Source organism: Pristiophorus japonicus, unplaced genomic scaffold (genome assembly GCF_044704955.1).
Source record: "Pristiophorus japonicus isolate sPriJap1 unplaced genomic scaffold, sPriJap1.hap1 HAP1_SCAFFOLD_336, whole genome shotgun sequence".
Classification (NCBI taxonomy): domain Eukaryota; kingdom Metazoa; phylum Chordata; class Chondrichthyes; family Pristiophoridae; genus Pristiophorus; species Pristiophorus japonicus.
Window position 1 is genome coordinate 192,725 of NW_027253172.1, and position 13,625 is coordinate 206,349.

The window sequence follows — 13,625 nt, forward strand, 5'->3', positions numbered from 1 at the left end:
AGTGTAAGGGGTCTCTGGATTTGGTGTCTCAGTGCAAGGGATCCCTGGATTTGATGCCTCAGTGTAAGGGGTCCCTGGATTTGATGTCTCAGTTAAGTGGTCCCTGGATTTGATGTCTCAGTGTAAGGGCTGCCTTGATTTTGTGCCTCAGTGTAAGGGGTCCCTGGATTTGGTGTCTCAGTGTAAGGGTTCCCTGGATTTGATGCCTCAGTGTAAGGTGTCCCTGGATTTGATGCCTCAGTGTAAGGGGTCATTGCATTTTGTGACTCAGTGTAAGGGGTCCCTAGATTTGGTGCAACAGTGTAAGGGGTCACTGGATTTGCTGTCTCAGTGTAAGGGGTCCCCGGATTTGATGCCTCAGTGGAAGGTGTCCCTGGATTTGATGTCTCAGTGTAAGGGTTTCCTGTATTTGGTGCCTCAGTGTAAGGGGTCCCTGGATTTGATGCCTCAGTGTAAGGGGTCCCTGGATTTGATGCCTCAGTGTAAGTGGTCCCTGGATTTGATGCCTCAGTGTAAGGGGTCCCTGGATTTGATGCCTCAGTGTAAGGGGTCCCTGGATTTGATGCCTCAGTGTAAGGGGTCCCTGGATTTGTGCCTCAGTGTAAAGGGTCCCTGGATTTGGTGTCTCAGTGTAAGGGTCCCTGGATTTGGTGTCTCAGTATAAGGGATCCCTGGATTTGATGCCTCAGTGAAAGGGGTCCCTGGATTTGATGCCGCAGTGTAAGTGGTCCCTGGATTTGATGTCTCAGTGTAAGGGGTCCCTGGATTTGATGTCTCAGTGTAAGGGGTCCGTGGATTTGATGTCTCATTGTGAGGGCTCCCTGGATTTTATGCCTCAGTGTAAGTGGTCCCTGGATTTGATGCCTCAGTGTAAGGGTTCCCTGTATTTGGTGCCTCAGTGTAAGGGGTTCCTGGATTTGTTGCCTCATTGTAAGGGGTCCCTAGATTTGGTGTCTCAGTGGAAGGGGTCCCTGGATTTGGTGCATCAGTGTAAGGGGTCGCCAAATTTGATGCCTCAGTGGAAGGTGTCCCTGGATCTGGTGTATCAGTGTAAGGGGTCCCTAGATTTGATGTCTCAGTGTAAGGGCTAACTGGATTTGATGCCTCAGTGTAAGGGGTCCCTGGATTTGGTGCCTCAGTGTAAGGGTTTCCTGTATTTGGTGCCTCAGTGTAAGGTGTCCCTGGATTTGATGCCTCAGTGTAAGGGGTTCATGGATTTGGTGCCTCAGAGCAAGGTGTCCCTGGATTTGATGTCTCATTGTAAGGGGTCCCTGGATTTGATGCCTCAGTGTAAGGGCTCCCTGGATTTGGTGCCTCAGTGTAAGGGGTCCCTGGATTTGATGTCTCAGTGTAAGGGGTCCCCGGATTTGAAATCTCAGTGTAAGGGGTCCCTGGATTTGATGTCTCAGTGTAAGGGGTCCCTGGATTTGGTGTCTCAGTGTAAGGGGTCCCTGGATTTGATGCCTCAGTGTAAGGGGTCCCTGGATTTGATGCAACAGTGTAAGGGGTCCCTGGATTTGGTGCCTCAGTGTAAGAGGTCCCTGGATTTGAAGTCTCAGTGTAAGGCGACCATGGATTTGATGCCTCAGTGTAAAGGGTCCCTGGATTTGATGCCTCAGTGTAAGGGGTCCCTGGATTTGGTGCCTCATTGTAAGGGGTCCCTGGATTTGATGTCTCAGTGTAAGGGGACCATGGATTTGATGCCTCAGTGTAAAGGGTCCCTGGATTTGGTGTCTCAATATAAGCGGTCCCTGGATTTGGTGCCTCATTGTAAGGGGTCCCTGGATTTGATGCCTCAGTGGAAGGGGTCCCTGGATTTGGTGTCTCAGTGTAAGGGTCCATGGATTTGGTGCCTCAGTGTAAGGGGTCCCTAGATTTGATGTATCAGTGTAAGGGCTCCCTGGATTTGATGTCTCAGTGTAAGGGGTCCCTGGATTTGATGCCTCAGTGTAAGGGCTCACTGGATTTGGAGCCTCAGTGTAAGGGGTCCCTGGATTTGATGTCTCAGTGTAAGGGGTATCTGGATTTGAAATCTCAGTGTGAGGGGTCCCTGGATTTGATGTCTCAGTGTAAGGGCTCCCTGGATTTGGTGCCTCAGTGTAAGGGGTCCCTGGATTTGATGTCTCAGTGTAAGGGGTCCCTGGATTTGAAATCTCAGTGTAAGGGGTCCCTGGATTTGATGTCTCAGTGTAAGGGGTCTCTGGATTTGGTGTCTCAGTGCAAGGGGTCCCTGGATTTGATGCCTCAGTGTAAGGGGTCCCTGGATTTGATGTCTCAGTTAAGTGGTCCCTGGATTTGATGTCTCAGTGTATGGGGTTCTGGATTTGATGCAACAGTGTAAGGGGTCCCTGGATTTGGTGCCTCAGTGTAAGGGCTCCCTGGATTTGATGTCTCATTGTAAGGGGTTCCTGGATTCCGTGCCTCAGTGTAAGGGGTCCCTGGATTTGATGTCTCAGTGTAAGGGGACCATGGATTTGATGCCTCAGTGTAAAGGGTCCCTGGATTTGATGCCTCAGTGTAAGGGGTCCCTGGATTTGGTGCCTCATTGTAAGGGGTCACTGGATTTGATGTCTCAGTGTAAGGGGACCATGGATTTGATGCCTCAGTGTAAGGGGTCCCTGGATTTGGTGTCTCAGTGTAAGGGTCCATGGATTTGGTGCCTCAGTGTAAGGGGTCCCTAAATTTGATGTATCAGTGTCAGGGCTCCCTGGATTTGATGTCTCAGTGCAAGGGGTCCCTGAATTAGATGTCTCAGTGTAATGGGGTCCCTTGATTTGATGCCTCAGTGTAAGGGGTCCCTGGATTTGATGCCTCAGTGTAAGGGGTCCCTGGATTTGGTGCCTCAGTGTAAAGGGTCCCTGGATTTGGTGTCTCAGTGTAAGGGGTCCCTGGATTTGGTGTCTCAGTGTAAGGGATTCCTGGATTTGATGCCTCAGTGTAAGGGGTCCCTGGATTTGATGCCGCAGTGTAAGTGGTCCCTGGATTTGATGTCTCAGTGTAAGGGGTCCCTGGATTTGATGTCTCAGTGTAAGGGGTCCCTGTATTTGATGTCTCTGTGTAAGGGGTCCGTGGATTTGATGTCTCATTGTGAGAGGTCTCTGGATTTGATGTCTCAGTGTAAGGGGTCCCTGGATTTGATGTCTCATTGTAAGGGGTCCCTGGATTTGATGTCTCAGTATAAGGGGTCCGTGGATTTGATGTCTCATTGTAAGGGGTCCCTAGATTTGGTGTCTCAGTGGAAGGGGTCCCTGGATTTGGTGCATCAGTGTAAAAGTTTCCCTGGATTTGGTGCCTCAGTGTAAGGGCTCCCTGGATTTGATGTCTCAGTGTAAGGGCCCCTGCATTTGATGTCTCAGTGTAAGGGCTCCCTGGATTTGATGTCTCAGTGTAAGGGGTCCCTGAATTTGATGTCTCAATGTAATGGGGTACCTGTATTTGATGCCTCAGTGTAAGGGGTCCCTGTATTTGATGCCTCAGTGTAAGGGGTCCCTGGATTTGGCGCCTCAGTGTAAAGGGTCCCTGGATTTGGTGTCTCAGTGTAAGGGGTCCCTGGAATTGGTGTCTCAGTGTAAGGGGTCCCTGGATTTGATGCCTCAGTGTAAGGGGTCCCTGGATTTGATGGCGCAGTGCAAGGGGTCCCTGGATTTGATGTCTCTGTAAGGGGTCCGTGGATTTGATGTCTCATTGTGAGGGGTCCCTGGATTTGATGTCTCAGTGTAAGGGGTCCCTGGACTTGATGTCTCAGTGTAAGGGGTCCCTGGATTTGGTGTCTCAGTGTCAGAGGTCCCTGGATTTGGTGCCTCAGTGTAAGAGGTCTCTGGATTTGATGTCTCAGTGTAAGGGGTCCCTGGATTTGATGCATCAGTGTAATGGGTCACTTGATTTGGTGCCTCAGTGTAAGGGGTCCCTGGATTTGATGCCTCAGTGTAAGTGGTCCCTGGATTTGATGCCTCAATGTAAGGGGTCCCTAGATTTGGTGCCTCAGTGTAAAGGTTCCCTGGATTTGATGCCTCAGTGTAAAGGGTCTCTGGATTTGATGGCTCAGTGTAACGGGTCCCTGGATTTGATGTCTCAGTGTAAGGGCTGCCTTGATTTTGTGCCTCAGTGTAAGGGGTCCCTGGATTTGGTGTCTCATTGTAAGGGGTCCCTGGATTTGATGCCTCAGTGTAAGGTGTCCCTGGATTTGATGCCTCAGTGTAAGGGGTCATTGCATTTTGTGACTCAGTGTAAGGGGTCCCTAGATTTGGTGCAACAGTGTAAGGGGTCACTGGATTTGGTGTCTCAGTGTAAGGGGTACCCGGATTTGATGCCTCAGTGGAAGGTGTCCCTGGATTTGGTGTCTCAGTGTAAGGGTTTCCTGTATTTGGTGCCTCAGTGTAAGGGGTCCCTGGATTTGATGCCTCAGTGTAAGGGGTCCCTGGATTTGATGCCTCAGTGTAAGTGGTCCCTGGATTTGATGCCTCAGTGTAAGGGGTCCCTGGATTTGATGCCTCAGTGTAAGGGGTCCCTGGATTTGGTGCCTCAGTGTAAAGGGTCCCTGGATTTGGTGTCTCAGTGTAAGGGTCCCTGGATTTGGTGTCTCAGTATAAGGGATCCCTGGATTTGATGCCTCAGTGAAAGGGGTCCCTGGATTTGATGCCGCAGTGTAAGTGGTCCCTGGATTTGATGTCTCAGTGGAAGGGGTCCCTGGATTTGATGCCTCAGTGTAAGGGGTCCCTGGATTTGATGTCTCTGTGTAAGGGGTCCATGGATTTGATGTCTCATTGTGAGAGGTCTCCGGATTTGATGTCTCAGTGTAAGGTGTCCCTGGATTTGATGTCTCATTGTAAGGGGTCCCTGGATTTGATGTCTCAGTGTAAGGGGTCCGTGGATTTGATGTCTCATTGTGAGGGCTCCCTGGATTTGGTGCCTCAGTGTAAAGGGTCCCTGGATTTGGTGTCTCAGTGTAAGTGGTCCCTGGATTTGGTGCCTCAGTGTAAGGGTTCCCTGTATTTGGTGCTTCAGTGTAAGGGGTTCCTGGATTTGTTGCCTCATTGTAAGGGGTCCCTAGATTTGGTGTCTCAGTGGAAGGGGTCCCTGGATTTGGTGCATCAGTGTAAAAGGTTCCCTGGATTTGGTGCCTCAGTGTAAGGGCTCCCTGGATTTGATGTCTCAGTGTAAGGGCCCCTGCATTTGATGTTTCAGTGTAAGGGGTCCCTGTATTTGATGCCTCAGTGTAAGGGGTCCCTGGATGTGGTGCCTCAGTGTAAAGGGTCCCTGGATTTGGTGTCTCAGTGTAAGGGGTCCCTGGAATTGGTGTCTCAGTGTAAGGGATCCCTGGATTTGATGCCTCAGTGTAAGGGGTCCCTGGATTTGATGGCGCAGTGTAAGGGGTCCCTGGATTTGATGTCTCAGTGTAAGGGGTCCGTGGATTTGATGTCTCATTGTGAGGGGTCCCTGGATTTGATGTCTCAGTGTAAGGGGTCCCTTGACTTGATGTCTCAGTGTAAGGGCTCCCTGGATTTGATGTCTCAGTGTAAGTGATCCCTGGATTTGGTGCCTCAGTGTAAGAGGTCCCTGCATTTGATGTCTCAGTGTCAGAGATCCCTGGATTTGATGCCTCAGTGTAAGAGGTCTCTGGATTTGATGTCTCAGTGTAAGGGGTCCCTGGATTTGATGCATCATTGTAATGGGTCACTTGATTTGATGCCTCAGTGTAAGGGGTCCCTGGATTTGATGCCTCAGTGTAAGTGGTCCCTGGATTTGATGCCTCAATGTAAGGGGTCCCTAGATTTGGTGCCTCAGTGTAAAGGTTCCATGGATTTGGTGCCTCAGTTAAAGGGGTCCCTGGATTTGATGCCTCAGTGTACTGGGTCCCTGGATTTGGTGCCTCAGTCTAAAGGTTCCCTGGATTTGATGCCTCAGTGTAAAGGGTCTCTGGATTTGATGGCTCAGTGTAACGGGTCCCTGGATTTGATGTCTCAGTGTAAGGGCTGCCTTGATTTGGTGCATCAGTGTAAGGGGTCCCTGGATTTGGTGTCTCAGTGTAAGGGGTCCCTGGATTTGATGCCTCAGTGTAAGGTGTCCCTGTATTTGGTGCCTCAGTGTAAGGGGTCCCTGGATTTGATGCCTCAGTGTAAGGGGTCCCTGGATTTGATGCCTCAGTATAAGGGGTCCCTGGATTTGGTGCCTCAGTGTAAAGGGTCCCTGGATTTGGTGTCTCAGTGTAAGGGGTCCCTGGATTTGGTGTCTCAGTGTAAGGGATCCCTGGATTTGATGCCTCAGTGTAAGGGGTCCCTGGATTTGATGCCGCAGTATAAGTGGTCCCTGGATTTGATGTCTCAGTGGAAGGGGTCCCTGGATTTGATGCCTCAGTGTAAGGGGTCCCTGGATTTGATGTCTCTGTGTAAGGGGTCCATGGATTTGATGTCTCATTGTGAGAGGTCTCCGGATTTGATGTCTCAGTGTAAGGTGTCCCTGGATTTGATGTCTCATTGTAAGGGGTCCCTGGATTTGATGTCTCAGTGTAAGGGGTCCGTGGATTTGATGTCTCATTGTGAGGGCTCCCTGGATTTGGTGCCTCAGTGTAAAGGGTCCCTGGATTTGGTGTCTCAGTGTAAGTGGTCCCTGGATTTGGTGCCTCAGTGTAAGGGTTCCCTGTATTTGGTGCTTCAGTGTAAGGGGTTCCTGGATTTGTTGCCTCATTGTAAGGGGTCCCTAGATTTGGTGTCTCAGTGGAAGGGGTCCCTGGATTTGGTGCATCAGTGTAAAAGGTTCCCTGGATTTGGTGCCTCAGTGTAAGGGCTCCCTGGATTTGATGTCTCAGTGTAAGGGCCCCTGCATTTGATGTTTCAGTGTAAGGGGTCCCTGTATTTGATGCCTCAGTGTAAGGGGTCCCTGGATGTGGTGCCTCAGTGTAAAGGGTCCCTGGATTTGGTGTCTCAGTGTAAGGGGTCCCTGGAATTGGTGTCTCAGTGTAAGGGATCCCTGGATTTGATGCCTCCGTGTAAGGGGTCCCTGGATTTGATGGCGCAGTGTAAGGGGTCCCTGGATTTGATGTCTCAGTGTAAGGGGTCCGTGGATTTGATGTCTCATTGTGAGGGGTCCCTGGATTTGATGTCTCAGTGTAAGGGGTCCCTTGACTTGATGTCTCAGTGTAAGGGCTCCCTGGATTTGATGTCTCAGTGTAAGTGATCCCTGGATTTGGTGCCTCAGTGTAAGAGGTCCCTGCATTTGATGTCTCAGTGTCAGAGATCCCTGGATTTGATGCCTCAGTGTAAGAGGTCTCTGGATTTGATGTCTCAGTGTAAGGGGTCCCTGGATTTGATGCATCATTGTAATGGGTCACTTGATTTGATGCCTCAGTGTAAGGGGTCCCTGGATTTGATGCCTCAGTGTAAGTGGTCCCTGGATTTGATGCCTCAATGTAAGGGGTCCCTAGATTTGGTGCCTCAGTGTAAAGGTTCCATGGATTTGGTGCCTCAGTTAAAGGGGTCCCTGGATTTGATGCCTCAGTGTACTGGGTCCCTGGATTTGGTGCCTCAGTCTAAAGGTTCCCTGGATTTGATGCCTCAGTGTAAAGGGTCTCTGGATTTGATGGCTCAGTGTAACGGGTCCCTGGATTTGATGTCTCAGTGTAAGGGCTGCCTTGATTTGGTGCCTCAGTGTAAGGGGTCCCTGGATTTGGTGTCTCAGTGTAAGGGGTCCCTGGATTTGATGCCTCAGTGTAAGGTGTCCCTGTATTTGGTGCCTCAGTGTAAGGGGTCCCTGGATTTGATGCCTCAGTGTAAGGGGTCCCTGGATTTGATGCCTCAGTGTAAGGGGTCCCTGGATTTGGTGCCTCAGTGTAAAGGGTCCCTGGATTTGGTGTCTCAGTGTAAGGGGTCCCTGGATTTGGTGTCTCAGTGTAAGGGATCCCTGGATTTGATGCCTCAGTGTAAGGGGTCCCTGGATTTGATGCCGCAGTATAAGTGGTCCCTGGATTTGATGGCTCAGTGTAAGGGGTCCCTGGATTTCATGTCTCAGTGTAAGGGGTCCCTGGATTTGATGTCTCTGTGTAAGGGGTCCATGGATTTGATGTCTCATTGTGAGAGGTCTCTGGATTTGATGTCTCGGTGTAAGGTGTCCCTGGATTTGATGTCTCATTGTAAGGGGTCCCTGATTTGATGTCTCAGTGCAAGGGGTCCGTGGATTTGATGTCTCATTGTGAGGGCTCCCTGGATTTGATGCCTCAGTGTAAGTGGTCCCTGGATTTGGTGCCTCAGTGTAAGGGTTCCCTGTATTTGGTGCCTCAGTGTAAGGGGTTCCTGGATTTGTTGCCTCATTGTAAGTGGTCCCTAGATTTGGTGTCTCAGTGGAAGGAGTCCCTGGATTTGGTGCATCAGTGTAAGGGGTCGCCGGATTGGATGCCTCAGTGGAATGTGTCCCTGGATTTGGTTTCTCAGTGTAAGGGGTCCCTAGATTTGATGTCTCAGTGTAAGGGCTCCCTGGATTTGATGCCTCAGTGTAAGGTGTCCCTGGATTTGGTGTCTCAGTGTAAGGGGTCCCTAGATTTGATGTCTCAGTGTAAGGGCTCCCTGGATTTGGTGCCTCAGTGTCAAGGTTCCCTGGATTTGATGCCTCAGTCTAAGGGGTCCCTGGATTTGATGCCTCAGTGTAAGGTGTCCCTGGATTTGGTGTCTCAGTGTAAGGGGTCCCTGGATTTGATGCCTCAGTGTAAGGGGTCCCTGGATTTGATGGCGCAGTGTAAGGGGTCCCTGGATTTGATGTCTCAGTGCAAGGGGTCCGTGGATTTGATGTCTCATTGTGAGGGGTCCCTGGATTTGATGTCTCAGTGTAAGGGGTCCCTGGACTTGATGTCTCAGTGTAAGGGGTCCCTGGATTTGGTGTCTAGTGTAATGGCTCCCTGGATTTGATGTCTCAGTGTGAGGAGTAACTGGATTTGATGTCTCAATGTCAGGAGTCCCTGGATTTGATGCCTCAGTGTAATGGGTCCCTGGATTTGGTATCTCAGTGTCAGAGGTCCCTGGATTTGATGCCTCAGTGTAAGAGGTCTCTGGATTTGATGTCTCAGTGTAAGGGGTCCCTGGATTTGATGCATCAGTGTAATGGTTCACTTGATTTGGTGCCTCAGTGTAAGGGGTCACTGGATTTGATGCCTCAGTGTAAGTGGTCCCTGGATTTGATGCCTCAATGTCAGGGGTCCCTAGATTTGGTGCCTCAGTGTAAAGGTTCCATGGATTTGGTGCCTCAGTTAAAGGGGTCCCTGGATTTGATGCCTCAGTGTACAGGGTCCCTGGATTTGGTGCCTCAGTCTAAAGGTTCCCTGGATTTGATGCCTCAGTGTAAAGGGTCTCTGGATTTGATGGCTCAGTGTAACGGGTCCCTGGATTTGATGTCTCAGTGTAAGGGCTGCCTTGATTTGGTGCCTCAGTGTAAGGGGTCCCTGGATTTGGTGTCTCAGTGTAAGGGGTCCCTGGATTTGATGCCTCAGTGTAAGGTGTCCCTGGATTTGATGCCTCAGTGTAAGGGGTCATTGCATTTTGTGACTCAGTGTAAGGGGTCCCTAGATTTGGTGCCTCAGTGTCAGGGGTCACTGGATTTGGTGTCTCAGTGTAAGTGGTCCCTGGATTTGATGCCTCAATGTAAGGGGTCCCTAGATTTGGTGCCTCAGTGTAAAGGTTCCATGGATTTGGTGCCTCAGTTAAAGGGGTCCCTGGATTTGATGCCTCAGTGTACAGGGTCCCTGGATTTGGTGCCTCAGTCTAAAGGTTCCCTGGATTTGATGCCTCAGTGTAAAGGGTCTCTGGATTTGATGGCTCAGTGTAACGGGTCCCTGGATTTGATGTCTCAGTGTAAGGGCTGCCTTGATTTGGTGCCTCAGTGTAAGGGGTCCCTGGATTTGGTGTCTCAGTGTAAGGTGTCCCTGGATTTGATGCCTCAGTGTAAGGGGTCATTGCATTTTGTGACTCAGTGTAAGAGGTCCCTAGATTTGGTGCCTCAGTGTAAGGGGTCACTGGATTAGGTGTCTCAGTGTAAGGGGTCCCCGGATTTGATGCCTCAGTGGAAGGTGTCCCTGGATTTGGTGTCTCAGTGTAAGGGGTTCCTAGATTTGATGCCTCAGTGTAAGTGGTCCCTGGATTTGATGCCTCAGTGTAAGTGGTCACTGGATTTGATGCCTCAGTGTAAGTGGTCCCTGGATTTGGTGCCTCAGTGTGAGGGTTTCCTGTATTTGGTGCCTCAGTGTAAGGGGTCCCTGGATTTGATGCCTCAGTGTAAGGGGTCCCTGGATTTGATGCCTCAGTGTAAGGGGTCCCTGGATTTGGTGCCTCAGTGTAAAGGGTCCCTGGATTTGGTGTCTCAGTGTAAGGGGTCCCTGGATTTGGTGTCTCAGTGTAAGGGATCCCTGGATTTGATGCCTCAGTGTGAGGGGTCCCTGGATTTGATGCCGCATTGTAAGTGGTCCCTGGATTTGGTGCCTCAGTGTAAGGGTTCCCTGTATTTGGTGCCTCAGTGTAAGGGGTTCCTGGATTTGTTGCCTCATTGTAAGTGGTCCCTAGATTTGGTGTCTCAGTGGAAGGAGTCCCTGGATTTGGTGCATCAGTGTAAGGGGTCGCCGGATTTGATGCCTCAGTGGAAGGTGTCCCTGGATTTGGTATCTCAGTGTAAGGGGTCCCTAGATTTGATGTCTCAGTGTAAGGGCTCCCTGGATTTGATGCCTCAGTGTAAGGTGTCCCTGGATTTGGTGTCTCAGTGTAAGGGGTCCCTAGATTTGATGTCTCAGTGTAAGGGCTCCCTGGATTTGGTGCCTCAGTGTCAAGGTTCCCTGGATTTGATGCCTCAGTGTAAGGGGTCCCTGGATTTGGTGTCTCAGTGTGAGCGGTCCGTGGATTTGGTGCCTCAGTGTAAGGTGTCCCTGGATTTGATCCCTCAGTGTAAGGGCTCCCTGGATTTGGTGCCTCAGTGTAAGGGGTCCCTGGATTTGATGCCACAGTTCCTGTGGTCCCTGGATTTGGTGTCACAATGTAAGGGAATCTTGGATTTGTTGTCAACAGCACCTCGTCATTGGGACTGATGACAAACCTGCAGCCCAGCAGCGCATTCAGCACAGAAAAATATCATTAAAATCTATTCCCAATTAACACTAACCCATACTAATTCAACAGAAACAGCCCAGTGCCTGCAAGGAACTGCTGCCCCGCATTTCGCTTCAGTGGAACACAGTGCAAAACATTTTAAAAGAAAAATAAACCCATCATAGTTCAACAAATGCAATTAATGGGCAGTAAATCCCACTGATTCATACACCTCCTTCACCCCTACTCTCCAACTCCCCCTCGCCAACTATTCTTTCACCCCTACTTACCAAACCCCTCACCCCAACTCCTCTATCACCCCATTTCTTTCAAACCTTCACCCCAACTCCTCTTTCACCCTACTCTCCAAACCCACCTCCTCCAACTCCTCTTTCATCCCTACAGTTTCATTTTCAACATCACTTACACAAGTCATCTACACTGGAGGTAAATCTAGGATCTTCTGTGTGATGGTGAGGTGATCACCGGACAATAAAGTGCAGAGACTGATGGATGGCTGCTCATTACCCTCGGTGATAGTTAATCCCCTTTCCCACTGAATACTCTGGTCAGACGGTCACCTTGGTAACGGAATGGTCATTGTGACATCACTTTCTATCCAATAGCACACAAGACAATGCGTCATCAATAAATGGCAAATGAATTAAACACTCTTCAATTACATTGTAAATAATAGGAAATAAAATGCTGGAAAATAACTGGTGCAGATAATAGCTTATCTCTATCAAACATTAAGAATGATGTGTTTTATTTACACACACACACAGCAATGACTCTGCGTGCATTATTTTCAGTTGTTCGACTTAACCTGATGCAATTTTATTTCTTCGGACTTTAGGAACCGCGGGAAGCCATCAGGCGGTGTTTACTATTTCAGTATCTCAAGAGATAGCGCGCAGTTGCTCCTCCCACTGCCCGGGGGAATCGGGTAGCTATTTAAACGGACAGGGACTCTCTTTTCTCTGCCTATTTAAACTTAAAGGAACAGTCCAGTTCATCTCAGAGTGTTGGCGGACTTCACGAACCGAGCTACTATTACCATTCGCTCCCTTCTGTACTGTGCTGTGATTGTAAAGCTGTCTATTTCAGTGACTTGGGCCTTTCTAAAATGTCACATTGTTTTTATAATCCATTTGACTTGCTTGTTTTATTTGTCAAAATTTCAGAATTGTGCAGTTTGACAAAGGTTTTGTTTAAAGGTAGAGTAAAATTAGTTTCAAAATATTCTTTCTAACCCTCCCTCAGCTCCCAAATTTTAGAATACTCGGCAATACTGACTGGGAAGGTGCCAAGTTCGGTCCTTGATCTGGGCTGTTAGTTGATCTCAGCCAAGGCAGCAATTCACGGGTTATAGTTGTCCTCAGTACCACTGTGCTAAATATGAGTAAAATTTAGCCACTGCAATTGATCTTAATACTGATCCAGTATGTGTCGCGTGTGTCTTTCTGCTGGATCTGACAGCAGCTGCTTGTGCTGTGAAAGAGGTCAAACGTAATCGAGCCCCGTGCAGGCAGAACAGAAAAAGTACATTTATTTTGGAAGTTAAAAAGTTGGGATTGGATATAAATATACATATATTTAAATATACAAAGTCAGTCAGTCAGTCATGTCTTGTCTTGTCTTGTCTCGTCTTTTCTTGATTTTATTTGATTTGATTTGAATTTGAAAATAAGGGTGGAGGATGTCATCATGTCACACAGCCCACACGCAAGCCCTCGATAAAATCGCTATATTTCTAACTTGTGTATTTTCCCTTCTTTTAGATGTGGACTAGCAAAATCCCACAGCAGATTCTTCTACCGTCAGAGAGTCCACGAAGGAGTGTTCAATCAAATCAGTACGGTTTCAAGCTGCATGTAATGCATTTTTCTCACATGATAGTAAGATCGCACAGCACGTTTGCACACACACTGGCTTACACAAACACACACACAAACTAAAATTCCTGCACCCTCTAAGGCAGTTTTTGAAATTTGAAATGTGAACTCCGGGACAGACAGCACATCGCTTTTACACAGACACAGAACGATGCGGGTCTGATAGCACACCATTTTAAACAGATAGAGAATGATCTCGGACAGACAGCACATCCCCTTAAAAGGGACACGGAAATAGAATGAATAAAAACAGATAAATATGTAAAACTCAGCAGGTCGTGCAGATTCTGTGGATGCAGAACCCGGTTTCACGTTCTGTCGGATAATCATTCCGATATTTTAGGAAACATTTCAAGATTACAGATTTTTTTCAACAAAAATAGCGCCTGGAAATAATACGCAGCGAGAAAGGTCAAATGGGAATGTCTGTGATACAGTGGAACGCAGGAGTGATTAATAATAAATGGCACAATGGAGAAGGCAGAGTGGGTGGTAATCGGGGAATAAGGTTACAAAGGATGGTCCAAAGGAGGTGTTCGTGGGAATAGCAGAACTATTACCAGACAATAGGAGCGGTGCTTATCACCCGATACGTTGAACCTAATGTTGAGGCCAGAAGACTATAACATGCCTGCAATATTAGGTGTCAACGCCTTTTCATCAGACCAGGTAG